An 11062-nucleotide genomic window follows, 5' to 3' on the forward strand; every position below is an offset into this window, starting at 1 on the left:
TCGAAAAATTTTAAAAATCGTGCACTGGCGGGTGTCAGGCATTGGCAGTGGTGACGTATATTAATAGCGACAAATAACACATTTTATTTAGATTGTACAAGATCACCATAATCTTCAAATTTAGAATTACATTTCAAAAACTAACAAACTAACATAAAATACATTTTAATTAAATACTCATCATTTATCTTCCAAAGCCACACAGCTGACGATACTAAACTGGGTGGCAGTGTGACATGCGAAGAGGACGTTAGGAGAATACAGGGAGACTTGGATAGGCTGAGTGAGTGGGCAGATACTTGGCAGATGTCATTCAATGTGAATAAATGTGAAGTTATCCACTTTGGAAGCTGGAACAAGAGGGCAGAGTATTGTCTGAACGGTGTTGAGTTAGGTAAGGGAGAAATGCAAAGAGACCTAGGAGTCCTAGTTCACCAGTCAATGAAGGTGAATGAGCAAGTGCAACAGGCAGTGAAGAGGGCAAATGGAATGTTGGCCTTTGTTACAAGGGGAATTGAATACAAGAGCAAGGATGTTGTTTTGCATTTGTACAGGGCCCTGGTGAGACCACACCTGGAATATTGTGTACAGTTTTGGTCTCCAGGTTTAAGGAAGGACATTCTGGCAATTGAGTAAGTGCAGCGTAGATTCACTAGGTTGATTCCTGGGATGGCAGGGCTGTCTTACGCAGAGAGATTGGAGAGATTGGGCTTGTACACCCTGGAATTGAGGAGATTGAGAGGGGATCTGATTGAAACGTTTAAGATAATTAAAGGATTTGATAGGATTGAGGCAGGAAATATGTTCCAGATGTTGGAAGAGTCCAGTACCAGAGGGCATGGATTGAGAATAAGAGGTCAGTTATTTAAAACAGAGTTGAGGAAGAGCTTCTTCTCCCAGAGAGTTGTGGAGGTGTGGAATGCACTGCCTCGGAAGACGGTGGAGGCCAATTCTCTGGATGCTTTCAAGAAGGAGCTGGATAGATATCTGATGGATAGGGGAATCAAGGGATATGGGGACAAGGCAGGGACTGGGTATTGATAGTGAATGATCAGCCATGATCTCAGAATGGCGGTGCAGACTCGAGGGGCCGAATGGTCTACTTCTGCACCTATTGTCTATTGTCTAAAACCTACAGCACAATACAGGCCCTTTGGCCCACAAAGCTGTGCCGAATATGTCCTTATCTTAGAACGACCTAGGCTTCCCCATAGCCCTCTATTTTCCTAAGCTCCATGTACCTATCCAGGAGACTCTTAAGACCCTATCATATCCACCTCCACCACCGCTGCCCATTCCACACACTCACCACTCTCTGCGTTTAAAAAAAACTTACCCCTGACATCTTGTCTGTACCTACTTCTAAGCACCTTAAAACTGTGCCCTTGCGTGCTAGCCATTTCAGCCATGGGAAAATGCCTCTGACTATCCACACGATCAATGCCTCTCATTATCTTGTACACCTCCATCAGGTCACCTTTCATCCTCCATCACTCCAAGGAGAAAAGGCCGAGTTCACTCAACCTTTTCTCATAAGGCATGCTCCCCAATCCAGGCAACATCCTTGTAAATCTTTTCTGTACCCTTTCTATGGTTTCCACATCCTTCCTGTAGTGAGGTGACCAGAACTGAGCACAGTACTCCAAGTGGGGTCTGACCAGGGTCTTATAAAGCTGCAACATTACCTCTCAGCTCTTAAACTCAATCCCACAATTGATGAAGGCCAATGCACTGTATGCCTTCTTAACCACAGAGTCAACTTGCGCAGGAGCTTAGAGTGTCCTATGGACTCGGACCCCAAGATTGCTCTGATCCTCCACACTGTCAAGAGTCTTACCATTAATGCTATATTCTACCATCATATTTGACCTACCAAATGAACCATCTCACACTTATCTGGGTTGAACTTCATCTGCCACTTCTCAGCCCAGTTTTGCATCCTATCGCTGACGTGAGAACAACCCTGTGCAGGGTCAACCCACGGAAGGCTGCTGGACCAGACAACATCCTTGATAGAGTGCTCAGAGGATGTTCAGACCAGCTAGCAGATGTTTTCACTGACATCTTCAACATCTCCCTGAGCAGCGCCACCGTTCCAACATGCTTCAATTCCGCCACCATCGTCCCTGTGCCAAAGAAGTCTTCAGTGTCCTGCCTAAATGACTACTGTCCCGTTGCACTTACATCCATCATCATGAAGTGTTTTGAGGGGCTTATCATGAGGTATATTAAGACCCTGCTGTCCCCCTCACTGGACCCCCTGCAGTTTGCATACCGTCCCAACCGCTCAACAGATGACACCATTGCCACTGCCCTCCACCTGGACCTAACCCACCTGGACAAAAAAGACACATATGTTCAGATGCTGTTCATAGACTTCAGTTCAGCATTCAACACAATCATCCCTCAGAAACTGATTGGAAAACTGAGCCTACTGGGCCTGAACACCTCTCTCTGCAACTGGATCCTAGACTTGCTGACTGGGAGACCTCAGTCAGTCCGGATCGGGAGCAGCATCTCCAACACCATCACACTGAGCACAGGGGCTCCCCAGGGCTGCGTGCTCAGTCCACTGCTGTTCACTCTGCTGACTCATGACTGTGCTGCAACTCACAGCTCGATCCACATCATCAAGTTTGCCGATGACATGACCATGGTTGGTCTCATCAGCAAGAACGACGAGTCAGCTTACAGAGAGGAGGTGCAGCGGCTAATGGACTGGTGCAGAGCCAACAACCTGTCTCTGAATGTGAACAAAACAAAAGAGACGGTTCTTGACTTCAGGAGGGCATGGAATGACCGCTGCCCGGTGAACATCGACGGCTCCTCGGTAGAGATCATAAAGAGCACCAAATTTCTTGGTGTTCACCTGGCGGAGAACCTCACCTGGTCCCTCAACACCAACTCCATAGCAAAGAAAGCACAGCAGTGTCTCTACTTTCTGCGAAGGCTGAGGAAAGTCCATCTCCCACCCCCCTATCCTCATCACATTCTACAGGGGTTGTATTGAGAGTGTCCTGAGCAGCTGCATCACTGCCTGGTTCGGAAATTGCACCACCTCGGATCGCAAGACCCTGCAGCGGATAGTGAGGTCAGCTGAGAAGATCATCGGGGTCTCTCTTCCCGCCATCACGGATATTTACACTACACGCTGCATCCGCAAAGGAAGCAGCATTACAAAGGACCCCACGCACCCCTCATACAAACTCTTCTCCCTCCTGCTGTCTGGGAAAATGCTCTGAAGCATTTGGGCTCTCATGACCAAACTATGTAAAAGTTACTTCCTCCAAGCTATCAGACTCCTCAATACCCAGAGCCCGGACTGACACCTTACTGCCCTATTGTCCTGTTTATTATTATTTATTGTAATGCTTTCACTGTTTTTGTGCACTTTATGCAGTCCTGTGTAGGTCTGTAGTCTAGTGTAGTTTTCTCTGTTGTTTTTATTACATAGTTCAGTTTAGTTTTTGTACTGTGTCATGTAACACCATGGTCCTGAAAAATGTTGTCTCATTTTTACTATGTACTATACCAGCAGTTATGGTCGAAATGACAATAAAAGTGACTTGACTATCAATGTCCCACTGTAAACTCTGACAGCCCTCCACAATATCCATGACAACTTCAACTTTAGTGTCATCAGCAAGTTTGCTAACCCATCCCTCCATTTCCTCATCCAGGTCATTTATAAAAATCACGAAGAGAAGAGGTCCCAGAACAGATCCCTGAGGCACTCCACTAGTTATCAACCTCCATGCAGAATATGACCTGTCTAAAGTCAATCTTTGCCTTCTGTAGCCAAGCCAGTTCTGAATCCACAAAGCAATGTCTCCTTGGATCCCATGCCTCCTTACTTTCTCAATAAGCCTTTCATGGGGTACCTTGCTGAAATTTATATACACTACATCTACTACTCTACTTTCATCAATGTGTTTAGTCACATTCTAAAAAAAAATTCAATTAGGCTCGTAAGACACAACCTGCCTTTGCCAAAGCCGTGCTGACTATTCCAAACCATATTATGCCTCTCCAAATGTTCATAACTCCTGCCCCTCAGGATCTTCTCCATCAACTTACCAACCACTGAAGTAAGCTCAGTGGTCTATAATTTCCTGGGCTATCTCTATTCTCTTTTTTGAAAAAGGGAACAACATCCACAACCCTTCAATCCTCCAGAACCTCTCCCATCCCCATTGATGATGCAAAGATCATTGCCAGAGGCTCAGGAATCTCCTCCCTCGCTTCCCACAGTAGCCTGAGGTACATCTCATCCAGTCCTGGTGACTTATCTGACTTGATGTTTTCCAAAAACTCCAGCACATCCTTTGCCTTAATATCTACATTCTCAAGCTTTCAATCTGCTGTAAGTCATCCCTACAATTGCCAAGATCCTTTTCCGTATTGAATACTAAAGCAAAGTATTCATTAAGTACCTCTGCTAACTCCTCTGGTTCCATACACACTATTCCACTGTCACACTTGATTGGTCCTATTCTTTCACGTATTATCCTCTTGCTCTTCCCATACTTGTAGAATGCCTTGGGGCTTTTCTTAATACTGTCTACGAAACCCTTCTCATGGCCCCTTCTAGCACTCCCAATTTCATTCTTAAACTCCTTCCTGCTAGCCTTATAATCTTCTAGATCTCTATCATTACCTAGTTTTTTTTTAACCTTTCATAAGCTCTTCTTTTCTTCTTGACTAGATTTACAACAGCCTTTGTACACCATGGTTCCTGTACCCTACCATCCTTTCCCTGTCTCATTGGAATGTTCCTATGCAGAACTCCATGCAAATATCCCCTGAACATTTGCCACATTTCTTCAGTACATTTCCCTGAGAACATCTGTTTCCAATTTATGTTTCCAAGTTCCTGCCTGATAGTCTGATATTTCCCCTTACTCCAATTAAATGCTTTCCTAACTTGTCTGTTCCTATCCCTCTCCAATGCCATGGTAAAGGAGATACAATTGTGATCACTATCTCCAAAATGCTCTCCCACTGAGAGATCTGACACCTGACCATGTTCATTTCCTAATACCAGATCAAGTACAGTCTCTCCTCTTGTAGGCTTATCTACATATTATGCCAACAAACCTTCCTGAATACACCTAACAAACTCAATCCCATCTAAACCCATCGCTCCAGGGAGATGCCAATCAATATTTGGGAAATTAAAATCTCCCACCATGACAGCCCTGTTATTATTTCACCTTTCCAGAATCTGTCTCCCTATCTGCTCCTCGATGTCCCTGTTACTGTTGGGTGGTCTATCAAAAACACCCAGTAGAGTTATTAATCCCTTCCTGTTCCTAACTTTCACCTACAGAGACCCTGTAGACAATCCTTCCATAACTTCCTCCAGCTGTAACACTATCTCTGAACAACAGTGCGATGCCCCCACCACTTTTGCCTTCCTCCCTGTCCTTTCTGAAACATCTAAAACTTGCTACTTGAGGTAACCATTCCTGCCCCTGAGCCATTCAAGTCTCTGTAATGGCCACAACATCATAGCTCCAAGTACTGATCCATGCTCTAAGCTCATCTGCTTTGTTCATAATACTCCTTTTATTAAAATAGACACATCTCAAACCGTCGGTCTGAGCGCATCCCTTCTCTATCACCTGCCTGTCCTCCCTCTCACACTGTCTCCAAGCTTTTTCTATTTGTGAGCCAACCGCCTCTTCCTCGTCACCTCAGTTCAGTTCCCACCCCCCTAGTATAAACTCTCCCCAATAGCCTTAGCATACCTCCCTGCCAGAATGTTGGTCTCCTTGGGATTTAAGTGCAACCCATCCTTTTTGTACAGGCCACACCTGCCCCAAAAGAGGTCCCAATGATCCAAAAATCTGAATCCCTGCCCTCTGCTCCAATCCCTCAGCCACGAATTTATCCTCCACCTCATTCTATTTCCATACTCACTGTCACATGACACAGGTGGTAATCTCAAGATTACTACCTTTGTGGTCCTGCTTCTCAACTTCTTAACTAAATCCCTGTAGTCTGTTTTCAGGATCTCTTCCCTTTTCCTACCTATGTCATTGGTACCAATATGTACCACGACCTCTGGCTGATTACCTTCCCAATTCAGGATATCATGGATGGGATCAGAAACATCCTGGACCCTGGCACCTGGGAGGCAAACTATCATTCCTGTGTCCACAGAATCGCCTGTCTGACCCCCTAACTATAAGTCCCCTATCACTGCTGCATAATCCTCTTCCTTTCCCGACCCTTCTGAGCTTGTCCAAGTTTTAGATGTCATGCCATTTCTTTTCAAACTTCTAAAGAAGTGGAAGCGCTGCCATGTTTTCTTTGATAATTGCATTTACATGCTGGGCTCCAGACAGGTCCTCTGAAATGATAACACCAAGGAATTTAAAGTTGCTGACCCTCTCCCTCTCTAATTCCCCTGATAAGGACTGGCTCATGGACCTTTGGTTTCTTCCTCCCAAAGTCAATAATTAGCTCCTTGGTATTGCTGATTTTGAATGAGAGGTTGTTGTGACACCACTCACCCAGATTTATCATTCTCTCTCCTATATGCTGATTCATCACTACCTAGGACGTGACCTATGACACTGGTGTCTTCAGCAAATTTGAATATGGCATTAGAGCTGTTCTTAGCCACACAGTCATATAGAGCAGGAGGCTGAGCTCACAGCTTTGTGGTGCACCTGTGCTGATGGTGTTTGTGGAGGAGATGCTGTTGTCAATCTGAAGTGACAGGGGTCTGCAAGTGAGGACATGGAGGATCCTGTGTAAAGCATTACAGTTTTCCAAAAGTGAAAGTAATATATGTGATAAAACATTAACGTACAGTACTGTAATTATTGATACATAACTACCACTGTGATTGAGTTGTGTGCTGCACTTGTGAAGACTATTTTGGCCAAATCTTATTTCCATATTACAACAATGATAATTCAGCTCCCATGTCTGATGGGCTTAATAAATGATCTATTTCTCAGTTTGTAACAAAATAATGAGACTGTATTGGTTTGAAATACTTCTGCTATATTTGTTTGCATTGTAATATTTCCCTGTATTATTTCATCCTAACATCAGTAACTATTCATTCTTTTTTTTTTTTGCTTACAATTTTCAAGAATGCCATTACAAGTGGACATCAAATTAGTAGCATTGTTTTGTCTGGATTCAATGTAATTTTATCAAAGCCCTGATTAAGCATTGGGTTATTTCTCAATTGTTGCACCTGAGATGCCCAGTGATACTAAATCAACCTCCTTTCCTCATCTTTTCTTATCTCTGCTTCTTTGGGGTAAGATGTTGGAATATCACAACAGCATGACTTGCTGAAAAGCACTATGGGCTCCCTCTGCGTCATCATTTTTACATGCTTGGTATAATTTCTACCCTGAGGAAGGTGTGTTTATTAATAGAACAAACTGTTGACAATAAATCTGTAGCCATTTTACATATTACCTGTTTTGCTTCTCATCTGGAGGTTTTACAGGCTGCTAATTCACTATTGCCCATTTAAATTTACTACCAAAGACTGATTTCACCTTGTAGATTCAAGATCCCCTATCATTTGTCTCATACACATTGCTAGGTGGCACATACAACAAACTGTTGTATGTCTAAGAATGATTAAAATTACTGGCATCCTTGTCTGAAATACCTTGAATGTTCTACAACCTTAAAGGCTTGAAATGAGCATGAAAACAAATGGTTTCAATATGAGTATTTTTTTAACTTAAAGGAACTCCGAAGTGAAAATGCTGAATAGATTTCATAATTGCCCTTTGGCCATACTTTCCACATGACTGTACTGTTTATTCCTGAACTGAACCCTTGGTATCACAGCAATTACTTCACATAACAGTGTGTATAAATCTTGTAATTGACAGAGAAGAAAAAGCAGGGCAAATTCCAAACATTCAAGAAGCTGTTTGGTAAAAGAAGGAAAGTGCCTCCAACATTTGCTGAAAGAGTAAATCTAAAATCCTGTCACTCATCCGGGGATGTTCGAAATGGCATTGGATCAGTTACTGAGGAATCAGAAGAAGAATTAAGGTAAATTCTCCTTGAATCAATGATTTTTCCTAGCAAAGTAAAGATAAAAAACATTAAAGTCATAATTAGAGATTCACTCAGCAGCATTTTTATTCATTCACACTAATTGCTGAGATGATAAATTAGAATTGGGATGTAATGAAAAAATTGCATGAACAATTCAAGGAAATCACTGAACAGCAATGTTTGCCATATACTTAGGTTAAATTATAAAGAATTTAATTACATTCTATGTGGATATCTCAATAGAAGACATTCTCAATATGTGATCTGATAATTCAATAAAACTGCGGGGAGTGAAACTACAGAACTACAGGAATAATTCTAACTTTATCATTGAATTAAGTTGCACATTTTGATTACAATAACAGTGTTCAAATTTTTTTAAACAGGTTTAAAGTACAATTGAAGGTATTAGATCTTGTCTCACTTGTTTGGGGTTTAGTGTGTGGTATTTTTTAGTAATCACATCAAACGGGGTTTCATAAAAAGTTGGTGTATTATAAGTCATTAATAGTTAACAGGCTGTACCATATGAATATAAGTTTAGAATATTCCATTTTCAGATATTGCTTTTGTGGTTCTGAAAATTAAGTTTGAATTGCTTAACAAGGGAGAATTCAAAACTGAGCCAGCAACCTTATGCTTTTAAGTTTTACATTTGCAAACACGAAGTATTGTGGTTTAATTTCATGAATACAGGAAATAATACAATAATCTTGAGCAATGCACACAAAATGCTGCAAGAACTCAGTAGGTCAAGCAGCATCTATGGGGGGGAATAACCAATCAATATTTTGGGATGAGACCCTAATCCTTATTCCCCTTCATAAAAGCTGCCTGACTTGCTGGGTTACCCCAGCACTTTGAAAGTGTCATTTAATTTCAGCTCACATAAATCTTGCCAATTATTTTGGACTACTGCCAGAAGACTATAAGATCATAGGACATAGGGGCAGAATTAGGCCACTTGGTCCTTTGAGTCTGTGTCACCATTCCATCATGGCTGATTTATTATCCTTCTCAACCCCATTCTCCTGCCTGCTCCCCATAACCTTTGTCACCCTGAATAAGCAAGAACCTATTTTAAAACCTCCATTTTAAATATACTCAATCACTTGGCCTCCTCACCCATTTGTAGCAATGAATTTTGTAGATTCACCACCATCTGGCTGAAGAATTTCCTCTTCATCTCTGTTATAAATCATCTCTCTATTTTGAGGCTATGCCCTCTGGTCCAAGACTCACTCACTATAGGAAACATTCTCTCCACATCCACTCTATGTAGGCCTTTCGATATTCAATAGGTTTCAATGAGATCCCCTTCATTCTTCTTAACTTCAGCGAGTCCTGGCCCAGAGCCAAGAAACATTCCTCACATGTTAACCTTTTCATTCCTGGAACCATTCTCATGAACCTCTTCTGGATCCTCTCCAATGCCAACACATCTTTTCTTAGATAAAGAGCCCAAAACTGCTCATAATACTCCCAAGTGCGGTCTGACCAATGCCTTATAAAGCTGCAGCTTCATACCCTTGATAATATATTCTAGTCCACTCAAAATGAATGCTAATATTGCATTTGCCTTCCTTACCACCAATTCACCCACAAATTAACCTTTAAGGAATCCTGCACAAGGAATCCCAAGTCCCTTTGCACCTCCAATTTTTTAATTTTCTCCCCTGTCAGAAACCAGTCTATGCTTTTATTCTTTCTACAAAAGTGCTTGACCATACACTTCCCTCCCTACACTAAATTCCAGCTACCACTACTTTGCCCATTCTTACAATCTATCAAAGTCCTGCTGCAGTCTCCCTGTTTCCTCAACACCACCAGCCCTCCACCTGTCTTTGTAATGTCTGCAAACATGGCCACAGAGCCATCAATTCTGTAATCCAAATCATTGATATATAACTTGAAAAGAAGCCATCCTAATACTGATCCCTGTGGAACACCACTACTCACTGGCAGCCAGCCAGAGTAGGCCCTGTTTATTCCCACTCTTTGCCTTCTGCCAGTCAGCCAATCTTCTATCCATGCTAGTATCTTTGTTGTAATAGCATAGGTTCTTATCTTGTTAAGCAGCCTCTTGTGTGGCACCTCATTAAAGGCCTTCTGAAAATCGAAGTAAGCAGCATTCTCACTGACTTTTCTTTGTCTATCCTACCTGTTATTTCCTCAAGGAATTCCATCAGATCTATCGGGTAAGATTTCCCCTTAAAGAAACCATGCTGATTTTGTCCAACATTATCATGCGCCTCTATGTACCCTGAAACATCCTTAATAATGGACTCCAACATCTTTCTAGTCACTGAAGTCAGGCAACTGGCCTATAATTTCCTTTCTTCTGCCTGCCTCCCTTCTGAAAGAGAGGAGTGACATTTACACTTCCCAGTATTCCAGAATCTAGAGATTCTTGAAAGATTATTACTAATGCCTTCACAGTTGTGGGAAGCAAGATGGCGGCATGACACAGCGCGCAGTGGCCACTCCAGGAATGAATATCTGTTATCTGTAAGTAGGGGCCATGTACAATCCTGATTTGATGGAGACGGACCTGTGAAGCACGGAGGAACATCTGGTGAAACTTTTGAAATGCCTGTTTCGCTGCCGCTGCTGCTGTGCAATCGGAAAAATCTCAGTGAGGAAGGCCCCGAATCCTCGGCTTTGCCTGTCGTTTGGCGGCCATGGCCGGGGTCGAAGTGCTCGGCAGAGATGGTGCTTGGTGCTCGGTGTCAGAGGGCTGGTCGGAGGCTCGAAGATTTTGGACAGACTCGGAGTTGGCTGTGGTCGGAACTCCCAAAGTGCTGTATCAGCAAGCTGCGGCGCTGGAGGGTCACGGCAGGGAGAGTTTTTCTCCTTCTACCATCTGCGTGAGATGATGGGCTGTTGGGACTTTGAGACTTTCTTTTAAACCGTGCCATGGACTGCTCTTTATCAGATTACGGTATTGCTTTGCACTGTTGAAACTATGTGTTATAATTATGTGGTCTTCATCAGTTAGTCTTTTATCAATTATGGT

General features: G+C 42.7%; 1 long non-coding RNA gene across 1 annotated transcript; it reads left to right on the top strand.

Annotated features, from left to right (window-relative positions):
• Window positions 1–6699: 6699 nt before the first annotated feature.
• Window positions 6700–11062, top strand: LOC132404776 (uncharacterized). Its single transcript, XR_009515674.1, has 3 exons — window positions 6700–6791; window positions 7875–8040; window positions 10486–11062. It is a non-coding gene; the product is annotated as an uncharacterized LOC132404776 (long non-coding RNA).

The sequence above is a fragment of the Hypanus sabinus genome, chromosome 14 (genome assembly GCF_030144855.1).
Source record: "Hypanus sabinus isolate sHypSab1 chromosome 14, sHypSab1.hap1, whole genome shotgun sequence".
Classification (NCBI taxonomy): domain Eukaryota; kingdom Metazoa; phylum Chordata; class Chondrichthyes; order Myliobatiformes; family Dasyatidae; genus Hypanus; species Hypanus sabinus.